At 45.0% G+C, this 25,707-nt stretch overlaps 1 protein-coding gene across 2 annotated transcripts in view; it reads right to left on the bottom strand.

The window, feature by feature from the left end:
* The window catches only part of LOC121596951 (homeobox protein aristaless), a 63,771-nt gene extending 48,889 nt beyond the window's left edge, over positions 1-14,882 (bottom strand). For both annotated transcript variants that reach the window (XM_041922359.1, XM_041922361.1), the window contains exon 1: positions 13,647-14,882. The gene's annotated coding sequence lies outside the window, so the exon portion shown is untranslated. The remainder of the gene's footprint in view (positions 1-13,646) is intronic.
* Between the last annotated feature and the right edge of the window lie 10,825 nt (positions 14,883-25,707).

Here is a 25,707-nt window from a genome sequence, read left to right as displayed (position 1 = left end):
ATATTAACTACATTATGTGTATTCTACGCTGTTTGCTGCAGTGTTTTTGTTGTGTTTCGGGTTCTCTGTGAGCTCCTTGAAACACAATTCCGGATTGTCCTTTGTCGGTGTGACAGTTTCTTCGTTTGTGCAAACTGCGCTACTGCACTTTGCTGTTTTTCTGTTTGTTTTGCTGCCACAAAAAAAAACCGCCCAAAATTCAACAGCACGCTTGTCCTACATTTCGAGCCGCCAGTTTATCGAAAGTGTTTTGTCGTCGAACGAAAATCAATTTCATCGAATTGCTAACCTCACCGAAGAGGAGCAGGGACGGGCGGGACCCCTCCAGAGATGAGGAGAAAAGGTCTTAATCCTAAAAATGCACCGCAAATACTCACACTCTCGACGGCTTTGGCCTGGAGGCACTTTTGCACTACCCACCTATCTAAATTTCACGCTCTTTGCTGCCCCGTACCAACCATTTCGACGATCCTCGCGACGTACATTAAGGGATATACGAGAGTATTGCGGACCCCAACGGTTCTGCTTTAATTGACGATTACCTTTTTAACTACTCTTTTTAAGCCTCACGAAGCTCGAAGTAGTCGCGATTGCATTCAATGCTTAAGAGATCACCTTCGGGGTCGGGCCCATTAAAAAGATACTGCAACGCATAACGATTAGTCGGGATCTTTGGTGCGTGGTGCTCCGAAGGTGCTCCCAAGGTGCTAAAGGTCGGGATGTTTATTTTTGCTCGCTGCTTCGCTCAATTGCAGTACACATTCGCGCGCGGAGCTAATTGCAATCATGTTTTATTTCGGGGTCATTAATTATGGAATTTTACTTCCAATATGTGTTTGCGCAAGTCATTTAAGCGGAGTGGCCTAAAATAAATCTATCCTTTTTATATAATTTACATAGTTGTGCAATTTTAATACCTTATATGTTTACAATGACACTGACCAAAGTTCAGCTAACTTCAGCAAGCCTACCTTACAGACACGGGACTTTGATTTTTATTTCATTTACATGCCATCCCCCATCAACCAACCGATACGACAATATCGCTCACCTTAAGTCAATAATGCTGGGGCAATAACAATATTTGGCGCCATTCGTATTATCGGAAGCGAGGAATGGCTCCAGCTCAGTCCGCAAACAAGCGCTAGCGCTGGCCCGATCCCTTTCCAAAAGCGCATGCGCCTCGGACCACGCACCGCCACACAAAAGGAAGCACCGTCAAACGCCGTCAAAGCATTCCTCAATACCGTCCGCTGCTTAAGCCTATGGAGAAGCGTCTTTTTTCCTGTTCCTTTTTCGGTTTGCATTTGAAATGCTTGCTCTTCCTTTCGGTGGCCTGCTTCCATGCCAGGCCAACAGATGCGTAGGGTAGTCGGCGGTCGGCGTCGGAAAAGGTCATCGGTGGCATTTAATTGGAAGGCGTTTTCGAGATTTCGGCGCGCCGCTCCTCGTACCGAGCGCTTGGTGGACGTGGAAGACGATCGCTCTCGACCAGAAACAGAAACCAAAAACAAATTCCAATGTTGTTTTACGACAACTGAACATCTTGTAAATAGTTCCGAAAATGTTTCCCCCCCCCCCCCCCCAAACTGGCAGATAAGCTTCGGAGGGTGAGGATGCGTTCCCCGAGTGGAGGACAGTAGGAATGCCGCTGGAGGACGGATGACTCACCCTCGAGTAGAGGTGATCGTGTACAGTGCGTTGTTTGAGACCGTGTGCTTCGATGAAAAGCAACGACGAGCCGGTAATGCTTCACTTCCGCTGCAGTTGTGGCGCGTAGCAATCGGTGACCAGCTGGTCCGAACGTCGTCTGGCAGTCATCGAGGGCACAAGTGTTCGGAAGGCCCAGGTTTTGGAAGCATTAGACAACAACATGTGAACAATTTGTCTACAATAGTTAATTGTTTTCTGCTTCCCAGTCCGATTCCCGATTTGCCTCACGATTTTTTTACAAATATGCACGAACACACAGGAACAGGGCTCCGAATGACAGTTAAATTTATTTAATTTCGCATTCAAAAAATGGCTCCTTTTCTTTGTTCTAAAACTGCAAACGCTTCGTTTGCAGGGTGATTGGATCATTTCATTAACAAATCGATAAATCATGCCCCCAAAACACCACCCGCAAAACAATTCATTCAGCGCGCTGCACGCACACAAACAAGCAGCGAAACTTTCCCGCTACCCCGGGCCCGCATCGTCCTGCCAAACGAAGCATTTACACCCTCACGCTATATCGCCCATGAAACAAGCACCCACAACCACAGAACTACACAAAGAAGTACAAAGTTCCAAATCTAATTATAGCGAAGCACTCGTTCTGTCCATCGTAATTCGTTTTGGGCCACCTTCTAGCCCACCGCGACCCGCCACGTTCCGTTCAGCGAGTTACCCTGCGTGCCTGTTTGGCCGTCCCTGGAACACAGCTGGAACACCTGGAAGCGCCACCACCACCACCACGGTGAGGGAGGGGTTTTTTTGGAGCAGGTGCCGCTCTATATTCACCACGATCCCGAGTAAGCCTGCCAAGTGCGAATGTGACGACGCGAAGATGGCAAACAACCTTTTTGCCCTCCGACACGCTTCTCCTTCGTACCCTTTGCTCATTTAAATTCGATTCGCGATTTCACGGATCTACTGAAACAGGGCAGGGGGGGGGGGGGACTGAAATAGGATGTGGGAAGGGGCTCCAAAAATGGACTCTTCAATTTCCCAACGCCTGCAACACACACACACAAAGGCCAAACCGTTTAAGCGGCATCATTTACTCTTTGCGCCCGGCATTGTTAGAAGCTCGCACGCGGCAAAGGCAAAGGTTGGGTAAACAAAACCGATTAAATGAGTCGCTCTCGGTGCGCGGGCTCGGTTTTTCGGTTGGTTGAAGCAATTATTTGCTCGTTTCTATTAACCCTAGATATCAACTAAATTGGATGCTTTCGGTGAAAGTTATCCTGCCGTTTCGTTCGGTCGCCTGAAGCGTGCAGAATTCGTTTCGAAATAAATAAAGCCGGCCAGCGACGTGCAACTAACATCGATCGGTTACGCGCCCCCTGTCCGTCGGCGGCCTCGTCAGGCCGCACGGTCCCGTTTGATATTGTGTCTATTAAAATTTAATTCACATGTTCGTACGCAACAAAGGGCACAGACACAAAGTGAAGGACTCCTCGCGTAAGAGAGCTTAAAGGGATCACCTTCGTGCAACTCATCGTGCGGTTACGATGGGATGTTTTTATTCTATTGTGGCTGTGAAAATCAACATACTTTGCTGGGCTGATGGCGTGAAACCGTGGCATCCGTGTGGCACCGGAGTGTGAATGTGAAGCTTTCCCATTTTATCAATAAAACGGTTTGTCATTCAATCGGTCCAGCCACTCAGCCCGTCCTGAGACTGATGGGCTCGTTGTGCGCCAATTGCCGGGCTCGGCGGATGGAGATGGATGGTGTGTGTGCAGGCACAAACACACACACCGAAACATACTCAACCCGTCAGGAATAAGTATCCGCTCAAACTACATCCGCTTCAAATGCACGCTGACAACGGACGTGCCGAAGCGCGTCAAGAGCGAAGGGAGACCCCTTGCAGCACTCCACCCTTTCGGTGGGCACCTGGAACACTAGGAAGGCGGTGTGAAAATTGATTAAACAATATTGCCAACCCCGTGGCTACACTTCCGCTCGCTCCCGGGGCAACCGTCCAACCAATCGGCAACCCCTAAAATATGCCGTTTACCGTTGAGCCGTTTGAAAAACTCACTTCCGTTCTGTGCGTTCTATGGCTGGAGACGGTTGATGCATGAGCTGCAAGTGTTGGCAGCTTTTGCTAAATTCGATTTGATTTTAAATTTTATTATATTCATTAGGGGCCCTTTTTTGGGTGGTTAGGCCGCCAAGCATAAAGCATGCACGATCGCCTGTAATTGAGAAGGCCATGTTGATGGAGCTGCACAGTGCTTGTATGGTGTACGGCGTCAACGTTCGACACACAACTGACAGCAAAACAGGCCCATTTTCACGACATTTTAGCATTTGCTACAAAATCGTTTTGATCTATTTGATTGATTTAGCTGCTCTGACTGCTGCATGCGGGGTTTAAATTCAATAACGTATTACATTAACACGATTATCAAGTTGACACTTTATAAATTTCAATACTGATATTCCTCTTGGAAAGCCTCGGGTAGACTAAAGTGCTAAAGAAACACCACGTTCGCCTCCGTAACGAGCGCGATTTGCATTCGATTTCTCGCGCTGTAAATGTCAACAGCGTGATGAGCGGAAATAAAAAGATGGCGATGAAGGTGAGGGTGCCGTTGAGCAAAGCTTCCAACTGTGTGTCTGTGTGTTTCTGTGTGTGGGAAGAAGGCCCGCGAACTAATGATCGAGCCATCCATTCGTTCCATTCCATCGGATATCGTAATCAATGATGTGTGTAATTGTATTTCGGTTCCTGGAAACCGGATTCTGAAGGAGAGCAGGGGAGCAACGGAAGGGGGTTCTCGAACCGAAGCACATGGCACGGTGGCAGTTCGTGGTTCGCCCGGCGGGTGCTTGTCGACGGTTTGCCAGCCAAAACAATGACATCTATTTCGAATCGATTCCGAATGCGACAAACCGGAGACAAAGGAGGGAAGGTGGGGGGGGGGGTTTAATGTAAAAAAAGAATAACATTCCATTTAGTTTTTTCTTTTTACCAACACTGCCTAATGCTGCTGTAATGTATTATCACATACGCTCAAACAATAGGTACAAGAACACAATTACACCAGCCGAGCCTTTATCTTGTTCTCATTTCCGAACGCAATATTAGTCTTTTCAATCGCTTCTGTTATTGTTGTTGTTGAAAATTTGTTTCCACTCAAGCAAATATTTAAATTCAATTATCACACGCACACTTACGTTAGCTTACGTTACCAGCACCACATTGATCCTTTCAACCAACGCAAAGAACACCTTCAGCTGAGTATGGACAAGTTTTTATTAATGTAATTACGATAACACACCATAATTGAGTCAGAATCTAATTCGCAACAAAAAAAAAACAACAACACTCCACACAACACGAACACATGCGAGCAAACGCAAAAAGGGCAGGAAAACGCAACAATAATATATCGCGGCTTTATCTAACAGCTGTAGTGACGAGTTTCGTTAACACTTGGGAAACAACAGCATTATCCAGCGTGAGTGTGCACATGCACTTGACCCGCAACAGACAGCAAAGGATGGTCGAAGGGAGAGAGAGAGAGCGAAAGAGGGGAGTTGCAGGGGAGAACAGATGCACGCCCGTAAGCAGGATACGTGCAATTGCAACGTCTGCAAACAAACTGATTTTCTAACCCCTTTCTTGTCGAAGTTCAGAGTGCAAATGTGCTCGGGGAAAGGTAAAACAAAGGAACACCGGGTCCTTGCAATTACCCTTGTCGAGCCAATTTTAACACCCGCTTCCTCCTGTTTCCTGGTGTGCTCGTACACCAAGAAGGACTGTACTCTCTCTATCGGCAGTCGGTGTGTAATATATTCTATTGAACCAGACCATCGGGGGAGGCAGGAGAGTTGCTTCCGCTTCCTTTTTCACGCTTGCCACGGGAGCCAACGGTACAAGGTGAGGAAAATTCAAATTATCCAATTGTTATCGTTATTGTAGGCATGCGAACCCCTTACTGTGGCTTGCCAAACGGGGTGGGAGGGTTGGCTTCCCGTCAGGCATGAAGGTGTTTTTGTAAATTTAATTTTGTTTAGCTTCATTGCCCCTGGCGAGACCTTTCCACTATTGACAAGAGTGATGGGATGGTACTTTGAACACGGTTGGGGAAAGTTGAGCCTCAAGTACAAGTAACCTTTTTATAACAAATATTGAGTAGTTCGTAAATCGTAATGAGTCAATTTCTCTGATAACTGATAACACGCCCTTTTGTTGGCTTTTATTTGCAAAGTCAACGACTGAAGCTTGCACAAATATTGCAACGATCACTGATACTTTTATAGCATTCCCACACTCATCACTTAGTAAAGCCCTCTTACTCTTACTAAACTGCTTGATTCAGTTAGCTTTGTCTATTTTATAAGCAAACGAGATTAGATAATTACCTCAAACACTCATCATTCTGAACACTATCGAAGTAAAGAGTGCACGATAACATTACTGCACCTTTTCCTATAGGTACATGTATGATGTCAGACAGAGACACCGTGACGTCATAGCCGGACTCTAGTGCCCTTCCCTATCGTATAAGCCTATTGCAGGTTTTGGCTCTTATCAGAGTTAATGAAATAATCTGATTGGATAAATGTTTACACCTTCAGCGATAAGATCGTTTCCATCAACGCCAAACAAAACAAAAATCAGAAACACTGCAGTGCCGTACCGATGAATCGGATAACACGGGTTGATAGGGTTTACCGCTTGCATATCTGCAAACCAATATCAGGTCGTTTTAAATTTGGAAGCATTATTTAATCATACACGGTTGCACCGTGATCCTACTACACTGTGAGGAGCAGCAGATAACAAGCCATCCAGCCAGTGCAGGTGAAGTGCAGTTTGTAGCGCAACCCGCTTTGACATATAATCCGCTTACCTGTAGGCTTTTTTATTGCACAAATCCAATCAATAGCTGCACCGTTTGCAATCCTCTTCCGAAATCATAATTTTGCGCTGCTTGCGCAAAGGTTGTGTTTTTCGAGCAGCGTGTCTTACATGATCGACCGTTAGGTTTTTGCAGATGGTCGCTTCCACCTCACGGTCGCTGCAGCTTAATGCAACCGAGAGAATAACGATTCAATTTATTGGCAACTTTGGGGTGTAAATCTTAATTGGCGGTATAAAAACTTGATCTTTACTGCCGCGCGTCTGGGATCGCTGGTGCTCTTCACTTACGTCTCAAACGTACTGTTGAAATTGGCTTAATGTTTGTTAAATAATCGCTAAATATATGGGAAGCATTACAAGGGGAGAAATAAAAACCATCCTCATCTTCGATCAATAGTGTATGGGAATTTCGGAAGAGATAATTTTCTTTGAGCAAAATCTTTCAACTAAGCTGATTAAAGCCTCTCATTTAAAAAAAGAAGCAAAATCAAAGCGCATCGCTAAATGCGACGCAAAACATCAAGTTTCCGTCCCACACTCGACACTCGAAGCGTGTCAATCACAGGCACACACAGGACAGGCGATCGATCGAGCGAGATCAATTAAATCGGTCAGCATTCCTGTTCCTAACTTAATTACCTATCGCAAACTTACACACACACACACACGAGCATTGGTACCTTTACGAAATAACTTTCTGAGTTGCAGTTTACCCTGCTCCTCAGGCTTTTACCCTTTAAAATTCAATTCATTTATGTAGTCGCTTCATTTCGATCCGGCCTTTTTTGTGTCTGTTTGTCTGCCAATGTTTGGATCGTTCATTGCTCAATCGGTACCCCGATTGCCCAGGAAATGGACACAAAAACAATTAAACTAATTGTCAAACGTTTCCTGTAATTAACCGATTGGTGGAATGGGCCAGGTTTAATTTCAGGCGTGCGTTGTTGTATTTTTTTTAACAAATCGTTCATTCCTTGTTTACAATCAGCTTCGCACTTGCCATTTAGACCGGAGTGAAAAGTGACAATGCTTTAAAAGCTGTGAAAGACTGTCAATACAATTCTTTCCAAACGAGGTATTTGTGTAAGTAATATTCGTTTAATTACTTACAAATTGCACTTTCATAAAACTTTCCCAACATTTGCGTGCTTTACTGCGTGATAATATTGTTATCAGTATCTGCACTGCCAACCACAATCACTTACACTGTTCAAACAGCGTTGACAGGTGCAAGGTGTAATGCATTGTTTGTGTAGCACTGCACACACACACACACATCGCTCGCTGCACCTTAAATGCACTTTTTACATCGATCGCCATGTGGCGCTTACCCCCGTTTCCATCCAAACAAATGCTGTACATGTACAGTAAAAAGGAGGAAAAGATAGAGAACAATTAAAATAACATTACCTCGCGCTCAAGCGACACGACAAAAAAACCGATTCATATTCCATCGATGATCGCTTATCGCACTCAAAGACGGGCTTTTCTATTATAATTGACATTATCTTCAATTAGTGCATCGCGATAAGACACCGGGACAGTGCGCACGTTCCCCATTTACCCCCGTCCCCGTTCCCTGCCCTCTCCGCAAACAAACACACATTCGAGTGACATGGTCCAAGCAGGGCAGCTCTTGTCATCGATATGTGTGTCAACACGGTCGGTGATTGATACATTCTGCTTCCCTCGGTTGATCCGATGATTAACCTCCATTAGCCTCAACAAAACCGATGATGTGCAGCCGTGCTTTGGGGCGCTTGGCAGAATGATCGCTAAACACACACACAAACGCACACACGCACGTGGGTTGTGGTTTATCAGCACCTCATCGTTTAGCAGTTTAATCCATCACACCGTAATGTCTGCAAGATTGGGGTAACCGATTTGTCTGCTGCCAATCCCTATTTCTCGCTCGAGGGGCCACTGACCCACAGCGACACGAACCATTGTACCGTTGATCGATCGATCGATACTGGCTGGTGTAGCTGTTTGGATTTTGAGCCTTGAGAGTTTGATTTTGCCAGCGATAATTTATCGCCCCACTAAGCTTAATCACAAATCGGTGCTCGACCAACACTCGATTGGGCAACAATCACGGCCAGCGGGCGCAAAACAATTTGACATCATCGATCTGGAAGGGTTGCGGTAACGGCCTCCTCCAGATGGGCTGCCACCATTGACAATCGCCCCGAGATATCTCCTTAACCTTCGCGAGCCGGTGTGAGGATTTAATCGATAAATTGGATTTTAATCGAGCCCCAAACAAAATACAATTAAGCTTCGTCACCCGGGACAACGATGGGAATTCACGCGTGATTAGCAATCGGATTGAGCGAAATTGATGAACAACGTTGGCGTTGATTAAGAGCAAATTGACTTTTTTAGCTTCGATTAGTTTAATTCCCGTTGCAGGGGTAATTGTGACCTTACAATGGTGTTTGATGCAGAGGCAAATAGGTAATTGTGATAGGAAGGCTGATTGAGTATTGAGCAAACCGAGATTCCCATAAGCACCGTTCTATCCAATAATTATGTTTGAAATGGTTGGTTCAACAACACTTCAGCATTGATAGTATTTTCAGTCCTTAGACAAAAGCATCCATTGATTTGTATCTCCAATCAGATCACCACGCTTCACATTCCATCTTCAACAACAAAAAACATACGAACCCCATGCTCAATGATAACATAAAAAAATAACTGCACGCGTCACAATCGCCATCCTTAAGAAACGATGCTCCTCACCGATGGGCGAAAACACCCCCCTCAACCAGACCGCTGGTTTGTCGTCAGTACAACCAAAAATTTACCGTTTTGTACCACCAGCTTCGGTACAGAAAAGGGCTTTTAATTTAATTACAAATCGAAGGGACCCGCGCTCATCACATCCTTACCACTGTGCATCCTTCGCCCAGTGCTGCGTGTGCAGCTGCATCCACCAACCCAAGTCCCTCGAGCGTACCCATCCCGCCGTGCTCGCGATCGCTTGTTAACGGTTCAAATTAGGCCGTTGTTTCGCTGTTCGTTCGATTGCGTGATAACCGCCCTCCCGCCCCGATTTGGAAAGCACACCCGCGGCGCCCCGTGTCGTGTTCAGTTCGCCCCCTTCCACTCCCCCCGCTCGGTTGTCTTATCGATGCGGAGGCACTGTTGTACGATGCTCCCGAAGTTAAACGTTAATTTGATTAAGCGATACCGCATGTTTTCCCCTGCCGGTGGCGTTGCTCTGTGCTCTGTGTCCGCAACGTGCAGCGCAAAAACGCAACTACCGTCGACGCTCCCGCTTCTGGGCGGGGGAGCGAAGGATGGCGGTCGAATCGGAAAACAGATCAAAGTTGTAAGCTGTCAAAAACGGTGCTCGTACAGTACTTTCCACTTTCGGCGTCCCGAGCGGCGAATCTCGTACGCACAGCGGCCGCCGCCGTATCAATCTAGCCTGCCACCGTATCAGTCGCAACCAACCATCCCTCCCACCCATCCATTCAATCAAACCGCACCGAACGATGTGCACTACGCAGCGAACGAGGAGTAGCAAGAAGAAGCACTTCTCATTACTGAGTGGGTGTTGTAAATTAAGCAAACAAACTGCGATCCCGCGATACCGATCCGGCGGTTCGCTACTGCGCACGGTCTGCCATGCTTGAATGCTTCTCTTCGTCCGTCCGTCCGTCGGGGTGTTGCTGAATTTATTGCTAATTGAGTTAGGAGCCGTGAGAGGGTAATGTTGTTACAGAAGCTTCTATAAAGTGCACAGGTAAGGTATAAGCATACTTGGCAGAGGGTAATAGAACTACTAAGCATGTATGGTATGGGTTTGCTTCGAACTTGGAGTGTTGAAGTGTTTTGCGAATCTTGCTGGATAACACTATAATTGCGTTGTTTGCAGATTTATCGCACCACGATAGCACTCCAATTGCATTGCATGATCCATGAATCATAAATTTTGTATCTAAATCTTGTGCAAACAGTACACATCCCTATCTACCTGCCGCATTCAATCAAACTCCTCGTGTTGCCTTTAATCCAAAGCTCTCGCTGCTCGAAAGCTCACCAGCAAAGATTCGATCACAGCCGCCCGCCACCGCCGTCATCCCAACTGCAGCGCCAGCACCATGAAAGGTGGCCTCGGGCCGTGGTAGCTGGTGGTGGTAATTAATTAGTCGACCCCGTGTTTACAAGCTCATTAAGGGCAAAACTTTATGGCCCTTGCTGACGCGATACTGTTGCGCTTCTGTCTTACGCCCCCGAACCGGTTGCGCCCGCCAAACTTCAGACGTCACGTTGCGGAAAGTCTATCTCAATGCACTGGCCACCACTACACACCACCATCCCCACCATCATCCAGCAACTTTCCCATTGAAGCTCCCATACCGTGCTCGGTAAACAAAATGGCCCCCAAACAAACAAACGTGGCGTACGCTGAGGGGGAACCTACCGCGTGCCTGTGCTTACTACGATGTACAGGATAGTTACATTGGAGAAAAGCAGTGTTGTTAGTGTATGTGTGTGCGTATAATAAAGCTAGTCAGTTTTCGTTTATGCTTAATTAGAGTTTATTGTTTGGATGCCCTTTGGAGTTGCTTCATGCTTTGAAACTCCTAACATGCAAAAGAAACGTGGAAGAAAATGGAGAAAAGCTCACTGACGAATTAATGTAAATAACTCCACGTTTCTTTGGATTAAAACTTATACTTTCGTCGCAATAATAAACTACACTGTATATCACTGTCCGACATCTTCGCACACACTTACCATATACTCACTCAAGTGTGCCTGTGCTTATGTGCTGCCATACCGCACCCGTGAATGGCTATTCAAATATGTTCATTTACTTTGACGGACATTTGACACGCAACGGCGCCGTCAGGTTTAGAGAAGCTAGGGGTTTTTTTTTTTTCTTTATTTAAATTAAATCGTAGCAAATTAAGAGCTGCTTACATGGAAACTGGCCCATAGCACGAACGCAACCGCGGTCAAATGCCCCAACCGCTGTGGTGGTGGTGGTGGTGGTGGTGTTAAATTTTAAAACTAGTTTCAAGAACTTTTCGAGACAAGCTCAGCGGCGCTGCTAAGAGGGCAGAATGTCACGTATTAAAACGCTGCAAAGCTATCGACTTACTTTTTCAATTTATTTTCAGCAAATGAATACAGCTTTATTATGCAAACTAAGTCCTGCTAAGGTATCTCAAATTCCATTAGTCAAATCCTTTCTAATGAGTACCGTATTTGAATGCGATATTTTAGCTCCAAAAACGGCTTAGCTGCCCGCTGAAGCGACTCCTCAACTGGTGTTGGTGCTGGTTAGAAATTAATTTTGTTTTTCACCAGAAGCCTCGCTCTCTAGCATTTAAAAGGGGGCGAAAGGGAGCTTTTTGGAGCTAATGCTAGCGCAACAAATAAAACACTTGCTTGTTATGTGCTTATCAACATATCACAAAAGACCTCCATAGTTTATGTTAAACTTTCCAGCTATGACACACGCACACACATACACACGCACATACATACACACGCACACAAAACTGCACACCAAATGTCTTCATTGTCAAAAGCTGACGATGATTGAATGTTTTAAATTTACATCGCAAGCTCACCTGGCGGTGGTGGTGGTGGTGGTATTTGTGCCTAGAAAAACAAACACCAAATCCATTTTACATGAAAACGTTATGTTCCGCCATCGCGAAGCGATCCAACAAAGAAATGGTTCGGCGTTGATGGTTCGTTGATTTCACGCCATCCCCGCCGCCCCATTGCCGGTGGCCGGACGGACCCTTGGCCGGCGCTGGCTGGGGTCCCATCAATCAAGCACCGCGTCAAAACTAGCCAACGCTCAGCCATTTTATGATCGTCATTAGGCTAATTCCTTGTTTTTCCGGGCAGCAAACATCCTGCCCCTGTTGGGAAGTGTCGGAAAAGCGTTACACAGCGCGCGAGAGCTTTTTTGCTGTTGTTTGCTGCTTGACGGCAAGGGGTCTAAAAATTGAAATGTGATCATTAAGTGTTTGCCTACTGTGCGCGACTCAGATGATAGGTAGAGCTACCTGGCTGGCTGGATAATTAGTTGGGTGGAACTGGACAATTAGTTTTATTTCTTTTACAAACAAAGGCCCTCAATAGTATATTCATCGATAAAAAGTTAAGGAAAATATGTTTTGTGAGTGGGAAATGAAATAAAGTCGTTTAAGCAACCAAACACATTCACTCAATCGGTAGTATTTGTATGATTTCTGGTGCTGTATCTGCATCCTACTATCAAACTAATCTACCAATCCGTTCTAATTGAATTCAACTAAACATGTTCAACCCTTCCTGATTGCGCTGACAAGCATGTGCAAACGATTTACCCTTTGGCAGCTTCTAATGTGCTACAATTTAATTTCAAAATAAAGCTCCAATCTGAATCCACTGCGGTGCATCGCGTGTCTGTCAAAATGCTAAACAACGTACCTGCATCGCTATACAATCTAATAACGTTCTCTATCTGCAGCATTAGCTGCATACGGCACAAGGAATGAGTGCCTCAAATATCACATTTCAAAACAATTATTTCCAATTTTGAATAGAAACAAATTGTGCTTTCGATTTCTATTTTCAAAGCAGAATCATTCTTCCCACAGAGCTTCATTGCCAAATATAACGAAACCAGCACACAAAAGACACAACTTTTCCAACAGGGCTGCTTTTTCTGGACTCTTGAAATGGCTTTTCGAGCAGAATTATCCACAAACGTTCGGACCAATCGAACCAATCATCATCCGCTGTCGACTGCCACTGGCATCGCTCGGGGGATTTGTAGTTCTCAAAAAAAATGCACCAACTGGTTTGCGGTTGGCTGAAAGGCCACTTGTGATTAAGGAAATTGCGTAATTGGAAGGATTTCCTGGGCTGATTAACTCGTTTGCCAGCCCGGACACAAACGCTAACCGCAGCCGGGACACAAAACTTTAAGAAAAACCCACTGATCCCTGATGTTAAGCTGCTCGGCTAACTTCCCGCGCCACGACTGGGTGAGAATGTTTTCATTGGCATAGCAAAACGACTCGTTCGTTCTTACCTCGATTGCTGAAGCTACAAACTGGAACGTTTTGCTGCTACTTCAAACCTGCTGCTGGCTGGAATCCTGCGGGCTTGCAAGCGGCCGATAATTGTGCACAATTTCCTATCAAATGGCGTATCGGTTTTCGTGTTTGAGTGGCCGCTGTGTTTTTTTCTGTTTCTTCTTTTTCTTCCTTTCGGCTGTTAGCGATAAGACTCGAAGCCTCCTCTCTCTCTCTCTCTCTCTCTCTCTCTCTCTCTCTCTCTCTCTCTCTCTCTCTCTCTCTCTCTCTCTCTCTCTCTCTCTCCGAGCGACTAATTGCGGCTAATTGAAAAAGCGGAGCACCGAGCCTGAGTGGATTGGAAAATATTTGCCCACAATATGTATATTTCTAGCACAGTTGCATAATTCACTCAAGCTCGCCCAATCCATACTTCACAGCACACTTGCCAACCGCACCTAGATGCACCTACACACACTACACAGAGTAGAGCTATACACACACAAACACACACACACGTGAATATACACACAGGGTCACATACGCGAGGATACAGTGCGGTGCACGGATTGTTAATTGAACGCGAACGAGAGCAACGTTAATTTTAACACTTCACAATCTCGCTCCTTGACGCGTCGTTCGAACGCGGTACACTCGTAACACTTCACCAGTGGGGTCTGAAGCTGGTGCCGATACTGCACTGAGCCCTGGAATGCACTTCACTCTGCAAGCAAGTCCGCGCGTGGGGTGCAAATTCAATTATCTATCAGTTTGCATTTGGTTTATTTCTTACTCGTTCCTTGGTTGTATTTAATGCAGCTAACAAACCGTTGCTCGGCTGTTACCTTTTGATCTTGTTGTTGACGTTTCTCAGCTGGGAGGTGATAATTCTACGATTTTCTAGCATACCAGCGTCACCAGACCTATTTTCTTCTGCCTATCCTTACAAAGGCAGTGCTTTGTCAAGTAGTTTCCTTCGCGTTTCGTTTACAATCACTTTTTGGTACTATTTTTGAACCTCTTAAATTGTAGAACCACTTCAAATGTAACCACTTTAGTATGATGAACGCGCTCATTCATCACCCGACGGCCAATTTGTGCACACCTTGCAGGCCAACGCGTGTCCGTCGCGAGCGCAAACCGAACCACAGCACGAACGATCGATGCGAGCGTAAACAAACGAATGAGCACGCGAACGGCCCAACACTCCACGCAAAGCGAACGTACAACGGATACTGAACCAACGTGGAGCGGCAAACGTGCTATGAAAACTGATTCGAAGGTGCACGGGGCTGGAGATAAGTGCCCAACAAAAGCTTGTTACAGGGCTCTTCCGTGCGGTGTTATAAGGGAGTAAGGGTTTTAGCCTATTTTATGTTCAAATTATACTCGTTTTTTACTTTACCTTAAAAAAATGCAATCAATGTCAAATCTTGATTAGTTTCAGTAGTTATTAATCGTTATTTAATCCTAATTAAACACTTTTCAAACTACACCTACCAAGCAACGAGCCCTGCATACATCACGCAACACGCAAGCTCCGCCTTGCTTCCACCATTGCGCCGCGCACACTATTGCAAAACGAACGCCATACTACACGCACACTATCGTATCTTCCCGCAACAGCAGGGGCGGAGCCGTCGGCCTTATCCAATCAGCTTCGTTACCGTGGGGGGATGCAAAAGTTTCCCCTGTTTTCTACACACCCGAAAGGCCAATTAATTTTCCCTCACACACATCACACACATTTGATCGATTCGGAACGAAACAAACAAATTTGTGACAAATTGTGGTTAAAAATGGCTTCTTGCACTGTCTGTGCCAACAAATCATGCGTCAATCATTCATTCTAATGTGCTCGAAGGAGTGCTTCGGTGCGCCTAAATCTGTTGAAAATCGTACCATGTGGATGGGAATTGAAATTGAATGTTGATGCATATGTGGACCGATTGAAATTGAATAGCAGATTTACAAGTTTTGCAAGCTGATTTGGATGAAAAAAGTCGTTGCAAATTGCACGTAGAACTGTTTTAGTCGTATTTCTCTTACAAATCAAATCTAAAGGTTCTTCTTCTTTGGCTCAACAACCGATGCCTGTGATGCCGAAGGCCTGCCAACCCACTTGTGGGGTTGGCTTTCAGTGACTTATTGGTTTCCCCCCATAGCAGGATAGTCAGTCCTACATATGGCGGCACGGTCTATTTAGGGCTTGAACCCATGACGGGCATGTTGTTAAGTCGTACGAGTTGACGACTGTACCATGAGACCGGCTTCAATCTAAAGGTTACCTGAAATTGATATAACAATGCAATAATTCGCACTGTTACACAAACCGACAGTCACGCCATTATTAAGTATAAAGTGCAATAAAACAACCCCCCTAACGCCATCATACCACCAAAATAAGCATTAATGAGGTTTTAATTATTTTCTCTCCCTCCCAATCCCAAACAGCCCATTCGCACGTGCTCAGTTCCCAAAATCATGCCCTTAAATCATGGGACAATATTCATCGGGACTTTCGGGCTGTTTGCCCGTTTTCATCCGTCGTTTTTTATTACTGCGCTAGATTAATTACCCTCTAGTTAATGTCAACTGCATGCTTAAGCTTATTGCGTGCTTTTGATACTTTGCCACATGATAATTACCGCTCAAGTCCGCGTTTTATGACGATCATAAAGGTTGACAGCTCAGATGATGTCAACCGTGGCGATTACAGATTTTCCGCAACGAAATAGCTTTTATTTCGGAATAAATTTACAAAACCACAAACATTGCCTCCCCTAAGCCGACTCTTCAAAGCTGGCCAATGTAATTCAGGCGTATGATTAATAGCTTTTGGCTTTACTTTATTAAAGCAGAAGCGTTGATGGTCCCACCCACCCGCTCGTTATCATTCCAAACTCGATCATTCCTTGCCCTTACATCGGACCACGCAATGACCTTTTTCTTTCGTTTCGTTTTTTCCACCAATCATGATCTAAGATCACAATCAATACCAAACGGATTTTGCCGCAAATCGCTCGTAGTCTACCAAGGGGTCATTGCTGGATGTCAAAGATATTAATGAGCCTGATAATGAAATTTGTACCTCAAGTCTGCTATAGCTTGATTACGCCGCTCTGGGGTGACCTAAACTTGGAGTTAAATTTGAGGACCAGCTTATCGGTCGAAACAATCTTAATATCATTTTAATTGAATGAGAACTAATAAGTGCTCATCAAACCGGGGAAAAGCAGAGGTCATTCAGAAAATGGCTAAAACAATTGAATTCATTATGAGCACATTTCTTTCCTCTCTTGTTAATGGTTTCAACAGTTTGATTCGTCAGGTTTAGAATAATATAATGCGTTATTTTTGGAGCTCCGTTTTCACCCATAAATGTGTCACAGTAAATGGCTTCAAAATGGTTGGATCATTCCACGCCAACGAAATCACAAGTTTGCGTGGGCAATTTATACCTGTACAAGCGCTTAATGTCAAGCTTTTCGGGGGGAATAAACTTAACCTCACAGTACAAGATAAACGACCACACAGAAGAAAATCATTAAATATTCCAGCGACGAGTCGTAAACCACACACACACACACACACACACACACACACACACACACACACACACACACGAAACAAAATGATATATTTAATACGTTTACTGATGCCGGACCTTGTACATCATGTATAAGAATCAAAATTTTCATTTTTTTATTGAAATTGACACGTTTTTAACTAATCATTAGGTCGTTTCGTCTCTGCAAGAATACAGAGAACTGTTTCATCTCTTCTTTTTTGTACTTAAAAATACACTTCTTTCTTGTGTGAACCAAAGCAAACTAACAACAGCATCGTTTATTTACAGACAACTATCGAATGATATTGCACCTATTCCACAGGGCCGATGTTGGCGCCGTCCTAACAGCGGGATGCATCCCCGAAAAAAAAAAACACCCTTTGCCAACACTCCTAAGAACCGTGAGCCGTATCAAATCAATGCTTGAGGTACCGACCGTCCCGAGCAACTACAAGAAGCGCCCGGTACAGCTCTTAATATAATTTAGATTAAAATTTGATTCGCTTTCCCTTCGCCCCTAAACCAATCAAATCATCATTCTAAAACATCGATACGTTTCTCAGCCACCACCACGGAGCCACGGAAGAAGACTCGAAGATCGAAGGAAACGCTAAAGCTTATCTGATCAGAACACGGTACCTTCTACCCGCCTGGCTCCTGCTTAGCGATCATTAGCGCAATGACGCAGCGTCTCACAAGATTTTCGGGAGCCGTGTCAGCGTTTATACTCTCAACGTAGCGCACTGTATTCCCCTACCCAAAATCAAACCATTTGTAAGCGAATCTGACGCTTTTAAAGACACGGTATCGAGGAGTTTAACATACATACGCTCGTGCAACAGGGGCAACGATCTTCCCAAGCGGGGCATCCTTTTGGCCCGGGCCAAAACATCTAATAATCCAATAAATTAACGATCAATCTGCGCACAGTCATGCAAACAATGGCGTCTCGTTTACGGCTGACTTTTGGATGTTAAATAGCGTAGATTTGAATCTGTTTGAGAAACAGATGCAAGAGCTGTTTTTAACTGTTGAGTTAATTTTATGATAACTTCATATCATTTTCACAATTTTGCACTTGAAATCTATTACATTATAGCTCTCTACCGACTCAAATTCTCACTTACAAGTGCTAGAAATCCAAACAAAAAGCTCTTACATTCCTTCCAAGGGCCAGGCAATGTATGAACACTTGATCACTGTAAACCTATTGTTTCGTACACTTTACACAGCGCTTTCGACACAGCCAGACATTCAAATTTTCTCTTTTAATTACCCTCATATACTGCTCCAGAATCGATTATGTCGAGGCTGCCCCATCGGTCCCCTCCTTTTCTACCAATACGCTCAATCTAATTCCCCAACATGAGATGCAAAAAATCTCATTCGATCCGCTTTGAACTTTTGTTTGCTTTTGGCCCAGCACAGTTCAGCGGTGTTAGTGTGGTAAAAACGACAGTATCGAGAAGAAGGAAAGTAAAGACGGGGAAGTAAATCCAATTAACATTATCTTATAATCTAATCAAAACAAAGCCCGGAGATTCAACGCTAAAAGAGAGGGGAATACAGGAAAACACACAAACACACACAAACACTCTCGTCCATACCACCAATCGACAAGTCATTCGAAAAACGGGGGCAAGTCTTCCAGCTTCCCCCTTTACACCGACAAAACGGTCACCAGAAGGAAAGGTCGGTAGAAAACAAACTTACAGACTCCTCCCAATGGCAGCGAGCACTACTGCCGAATTGATTACTCCCCACCGTGTAGTAGGTACGTACGGGAAGCCTTCGACACAAAGGATGCTTGCGGGAAGGAAAAGAAGACAAACGCTAAACAGGCGGAATACAATCTCCGAAACGATTAAGCGTACGAAAAATCTAATAAAACCGAAATCTAATGTCTATCAAATCGCTTTAATGTGGTTTCGCTCGGTGGCGATGCAGTGGCAATGAGAGAAGGGGGCGATCAATCGATCGGGGTCGATCGTACGACGGCTACTGTTTTGGGGGCTTTGTTCAAACACAAACTGCCAATCCTTGCGTCCAAGGTGGAGGAGGTGGAGAGGGGAGGAGGCTACGTTATGGTGGATTAAACCAGCAGCCCCCGGGCAGTTGGGGCCATTGTGGCGTGAATAAATAATAGAGCGGATTGGTAAATTAAAAAATTCCACTGCCAAATTAATTGCCCTCCAAGAATGGCGGACCAGCAGCGAATGGACAGTTTTCCCAGTGGTTAGGAGAAGGCGGAAGCGGGGGCAAACTGGCCTCGCGTTGAAACCAGCGCGAAAGGCGTAGCAAAGTAGCCCGTTTGCTATCATTTGTCTTTCCTGTTTTTTCCTGCTTGGGTTTGGCTGCCGTTGATTTAGGCCTTCGGTTATGACATATCTTTGCTTTGATTAGCTTGTAATTTTATTCGCCTTAATTTAACGGACATTGCTCAGACTGCTACCGTAGCTGAGAGCTGCTCCAGCTTCACGGGGAAAAGTAAAAGCTACAAGTTGTATTATGTCGATCATTTTGATTATGAAAGGTTAAAGTTGAGTCGAGACTCCACAACAACGTATTCCGCAGAACTTTAGAAGGAATGGCTGCAAAAGCATACATTATTTTCTTCTGACAACGTTTCAAACCCTTTTCACAAGATGATTTTTTCCTCTTTTACCTCCCAAAATGTCACTGAAACTTCGTTAATATAGCACATTATTTTGAGCGATTCATGATCGACCATAAAATGCACTCGACACGTTCACGTTTCTCGCCCCGTTCGCCATGTTCTTGGGGTCCTTTGCATCTCGATTCCGCTTCAGCTCCGAGACGCGTGGGCAGGCTCGGTACGATTAAAACTATTAAAATGCCATTAACCGTACGTCAACCATAGTGTCATCGTTCTGGTTCGAGAGCCCCCGTTGGTGTGAATATTCGTTTAAGTTTATTCGTCTCTTCGTGTGGTTGCACCATAATCCACCAAATAAAAGGAGGAATAAACAACGACTGGACACCCAAAAACACATCCTACAGCTCTCTGTGGTCTGGCAAAAGGGGTTATAAAATTAATCAATTCGTCACCAGTTTGTTCGGGGTCTGCAGTGCAGATATAAAATTTGTACCGGATGTACAACCAGTATGGGAAACGCTTTACGAGCCAGTTATAAACAATCCGCTTTGTGCGAATGAACCCACAACAGCCTGATTGAATTCGAATTCATTTCTTAAATCATTTAACGTAATGAATCTCTTCGAACAGTGCATTTCCTTTGCAAGCCTGTACTTACATTAAACACAACCATTAGAGCTTTAACCATTAGATCTGTTCACAACCACAACTCATCACGAATATTGCTGCTACTACCGCTCTACCCGCTGGACAATTAACTAGCCAACAACTGGCAGCTTCAACCAGCAGGCAGCATCCAGCATTCCCTCCCTCCCTCGCCCCGTCTCACTAACCGAAGCAAATCTGTACACTCGGCGCAATTACTCCGAACAATGGATAACCATATCCTTTCATGTTCACATAAAACATTATCATTTAGCCCGTTCAATCGCTTCCTTTCGTTAAATGGTTTGCTTTTGTTCGAGCTGAAGCCTGAGATGCGATCGCACATTACGAGCGGCAAACGGCAGTGGGGCTTTCGAAATTAGTTTTGCTTCTTCAGCCAACCGGACCGAACAAACCGATCGTTCCATTACCGGTTCATGCATTATACGTGCATAATTTTACATTCGTTCGCGGTTTTCTTCCTTCCTATTCAGCATAATGCACGGTGGTAGGCAAGCAGTTTGTGTGTATGTTGGAAAGGATTTCGCGATGCAAAGATTTTCATTTTCAAAGATTTTTCATTTGCTGCGAGATGCAAATGTTGTTTGATCAATGAAATATTGAGAGCGATCCTCAACTGAATTCCTGTCCACAAGAGGTATTACTAAACGTTTATCCTGCACACGAGCTGCTCTGTACTGTAGATATACCATCTGTTACAATTACAGTTTTGTTTTCCAAACTCAACCATTAATCTCAAGCAAAATCAAAGTTTGCTGGAGCTACTTTAGTTGTAAGGAAAGCCAAGCATGGGTAAAACACACACACAACACATAACAATTGACCGCTCCAACAGCTGTCTCGGGGTTTAAGTGGATTAGCAAAACAAATATTGCGGTTGCTAAAGACACATTTGGTTCCGGTTTGATTTTTTTACCAGGGTACAGTTAAATTATATCAATTATGATAATTTGTACCATATTGCGAGAAGAAAGTGAAGTCAAAGGAAAAGGGTTTTTTGAGGGTTTTGTCTGGTTATCGTTGAAGTCATATGTGCCATTATCTTGTAAGCAACGATTTCTTTGTAAACGGTTACTGATCCGGATGACTGTTCTTGGTCTATGTATTTTTATTTACATATTCTCACTCACAAAATTGATGCGTGGCATTGAATCTACTACATTGAACCCATACACCAACGCCTTGTATGGAAACGAAACCATTATCTAACCATCTAAACACACCATAACCCAAATCGAATAACACCTCGTACGTATCCATCCTAGAAACAATGTCTGCTACACCTGGAAGGTTAAATTATGGTGCAATAATTTATGAATTTACCTTTCCAGTTCAATTGCTTCAGCCAGTCCCGACCCCTACCCCATTCTATATACGTTCCCCTTCTGGTCGATTAACGATGACAGATGAATGTGGTCGGAGGCATGCCAAAAACCACTGCCAGCCACTTAACCCATTTGAGGTTGATCGTACGAACGAGATCATTACGAGATCGCAAACATGGCCCTGTGGGGCGCACACACACACACTCCAATCTAGAGCAACAAAACGCACACACAATTCCCGCATAGCGGAAATAAACGGCCATCAGCTCCGGTTCCAGGTTGCACGATGGGGTATGGTAATGGCGTACGGCACGTCCCGGCCGCAAACAAGATGAAAATCACTTATCGATGTTTTATTGCGAACGTTTGCCCAGTTGATCGTGTCGAGCAAACGAGTGTACGCTAGCGTTCGGGAAATTTGATTATTTATCAAAACAAATGACGGAATTATCGCTCATTACCCCGATCGGTCCCTGATTGACCACGTCCACCACCGGGTACGTGGATCTCGTTTTGGCTAAATCGATTGCGGCGGGCCAGGTGAGAAACCGAATGCAATCTTCGTGCTCCTCTCAGCTCGTCTAGATTTCCTTCCCGGAGATGAAAATGGGATGATCAAGGTACGGATTGAAGGAACAAAAAAAAACCAACCAAGATCTCTTATTGATTCCAGTGACGCCTGAGGTGTACGTTGATGTACAACGAGAAGCTCGCCGGTAGATTCTTGTCTACTCGTTTTCCTTCCTTGCTGCCCCTTCCGAGCACGATCGATCGAGATCCAATGCCCTCCAACCAGAAGTTTGCACGAAGAAAAACGATCGTACTGATCTTCCAGCTAAGGGAAAATCAATTACGTAAGTTATGACAAGCGCACGATCCGGATGGAAAGCAAAAGCTCCCTCGCACACAGTCGCGCGATCTCTGCCCAAAAAAGCCCGATACGCGCCTTGCGACTTGTTGGCCGATGCGGACGACCCAAATGCAAATATGAAAATATTGTGATCAGCTTCATCAGCACAGAATCCCATTAAAGAGCCACCCATCAACGGCGCCCCCCTACGGTGTGAAAGTATAATCGATTTTTCGGTGCTTCGGACGGATTTCATGTTCTACCTTCTCTCTCTCTCTCGACGGCGTTCACGCGGGGTCGTCGTGCGCATGATAAATGATGAATGCGCCCCATTAGGATTAATAAATGTCGAACTTCTCCTTTCCCCCAGGAGGACTAGTGCGGGCATGCCAGCCCATCCACGAGCACTCCCATATGCACGGAGACACTGCTGTCAGCACGCCCGCCCGCTACTCGCGCCCGGAAAGGACGCGCTTTTCCACCGTGACCGTGATCGCGAGGTGAAGATAATTTCCATATCGCTTTACTGTCCGCTGATCGGGGGACTCCGTTTTTGGGGTCGATTTCATGCGCCTGGCTTCTTTTTTTTAGATCGCAGGCTCGTTAACATACAACAACGCGCCCGTGAAGGGGTTGAATTCCTAATCAAACACACGTGTTAACGAACGGGGCATGTCCAGTGGTTGTGTGTGCGCGCGCGCTCGCGATCGCTGTCGGTGATGATGGCTGCCCGCTTGCTCCAAAGAGCACGTCATGCTGACGGGGTTAAAGTATTAGTCCAGCTTGGACCGGAATGAATGCGAATGAAATTCGAAAGTCATGCCCCATCACACACTCGTCCACGGGCTCACTCTTTGCTGTTTGCTTTCTTTAGGACGAAGCTTTCTTTCAGGACAATGTTTCGAGGGAATGTGTGAAATTTAAACTCCATTTAGCTAGATATTTGTTTGTTTTACAGCCCAAACAAATGATCAGACACGACCAGAGTCGTTCAAAATGGCGCGCTCGCGGAAGAAACTGTGGCCCACCCGGCACGATTTTGTTCCTTCTGTGCGGCTGGGTTGAAATTGTGCAATTGACTTTTTATAATTACAGTTTTGCTCCCTCTTGCGCTTACATCATAACAGCGCTCTGTCCACTAATCAACATCTGCCCACCCGATTGTTTATTATGTGGCCTAAAATCGATCGACAACTCACACACACACAAAACAAACAACCAACAAAAGGCGGCTCGCCGGCCTTTTAAACTGTAACCAGCACCCGGTTCGATATCATACCGGGCCGACCACGACCACCGGGCATTACTCATTTCCGTAATGATTTAATTTGGCCACCCGGAATCATAAGTTCCACGCGTACCAAGTGGCACTGTGGCGGCCTGTTTGGTGACCGTTTGAGCCGGGGGGGAAAATCAAAAGAAAGTCGGCATGACCTCTTGCGGTGTCTTTCGACCGTTCCGGATTGTGCCGAAAAGAGGAAGTGCACTATAATTGCCGAGGTGCCGAATCAAAAGGGGGCAGTTCGGGGGAGGTGGGAAGCTAAACGGATTCTCCCACCCTCTGCCCGATCTCCTTCACGGCGCCGACAAAGCGGGATCGGCCGACTGTGAAGCACCTTAGATCTCGTGATCTCGTGTGGACGACCTTTCTTCCGACAAAAAAAAAAACGGTGGTATTGGCTTTCATGCTTTTTCCCTTTGTTTTTGGCTGCGCTTCCGGTAAGGGTTCCAATTATGTTGGACACTCCTATCTCGGGGCTGCGCTGCCCTGCTGCTGTGGTTCGTGTGCAGCATCTGGTTTAGGTTCGATTCGGAGAGTTTATTGACACGGCAAGGACTTGAGCAAGTCGTTGTAGCCAGATGGTCTTGACGGAGTATTAGTAAAATGCAAAATGCTGGAGTTCGCAAATGACACATTTTGCAAAGGTAGCGTTTAAAACAGAAGGATCTTTAATAATAACGGGATCTTTTGTCTCCACAATAAGGTCATTCAACTTCACCAACGAAACTTTGTTGGGAGTTTTTGAGTGCGTGATGTTGAAGTGTGCAATCCCTACATATGCATATCATTCAAACTCATAATTTTCTTCTCCTAATGGCTTTTTTGTCTCCTTGTGTTAATAAAAGATCGAAACCAGACTTGAACTAATTTGCCTCATCAAACTAACGCATAAAAATAGACAAGCCGATCGAATCTTGCATGCTTCTCATCGCAAACACACATTCATCAATTAGCTTATGAAAAGCAGTTAGTACCAGCTCGTGGAATGCATGAAATCAATCGCCTGCCAAACGTTGTTTTCGAAACTAATAACGCTAAAACACAAATCCACACCCATTATAAAGGCAGCTCATTTCACGGCTCACGCGGTGGGCAGTAGTGTCGGGCATGTCTGCTCGCGTTGGCAATCCTTATCATAGTGCCCGCGCTCTGTTGCATTCATTGTTCACACACAAACACATTCCTCTTTTGTTCACACATCGAGAGCACAATTTCACGACTCACGCCCGCTCCCTCGGCTTTCCTATTTAGTGCAGGAATGCAGGAATGCCTATTTAACGCTTCTCAATCAGTCGTTAGATTTGTGTGGATCTTTGATCGAAGATGTGGATTTTGTTTGTTCACAATTGGTCACAATGCTGTGTGAATAGAGCAATGCGTTTAAGTGAGCTGAAAATGGGAACGATCGGCAAGGCACGATCATGTCTGGACGCGCACAACGTGATGAAAGATCCGTGTCTGATCCATTGGCGTTAAACATGCTCTTTTTGGCCTGTTGAACCAACAGCGATACCATCATAACAATCAAATCAATCATGAGTGTTTGAGTGCTAAAAGTTGAGCACATTTTACTTTTTTTGTAGATTTGATTGAACGGAATCAATTACACATCAAAGCCTTAGTTTGGTTTTACAACTGTACAAACAGGAAGCTTGTTGATTGTTTCGTATTTTTCAATTTTTTAACGATTTTTGAAGCTTAATTTAACTCATCAACCACTGCGTGGATCTTGTGTCCTTAACATTAATTTTAAATAACAAAATAATA

This window comes from Anopheles merus, chromosome 3R (assembly GCF_017562075.2).
Source record: "Anopheles merus strain MAF chromosome 3R, AmerM5.1, whole genome shotgun sequence".
Taxonomy (NCBI): domain Eukaryota; kingdom Metazoa; phylum Arthropoda; class Insecta; order Diptera; family Culicidae; genus Anopheles; species Anopheles merus.
This window is presented reverse-complemented; position numbering and strand designations above follow the sequence as displayed.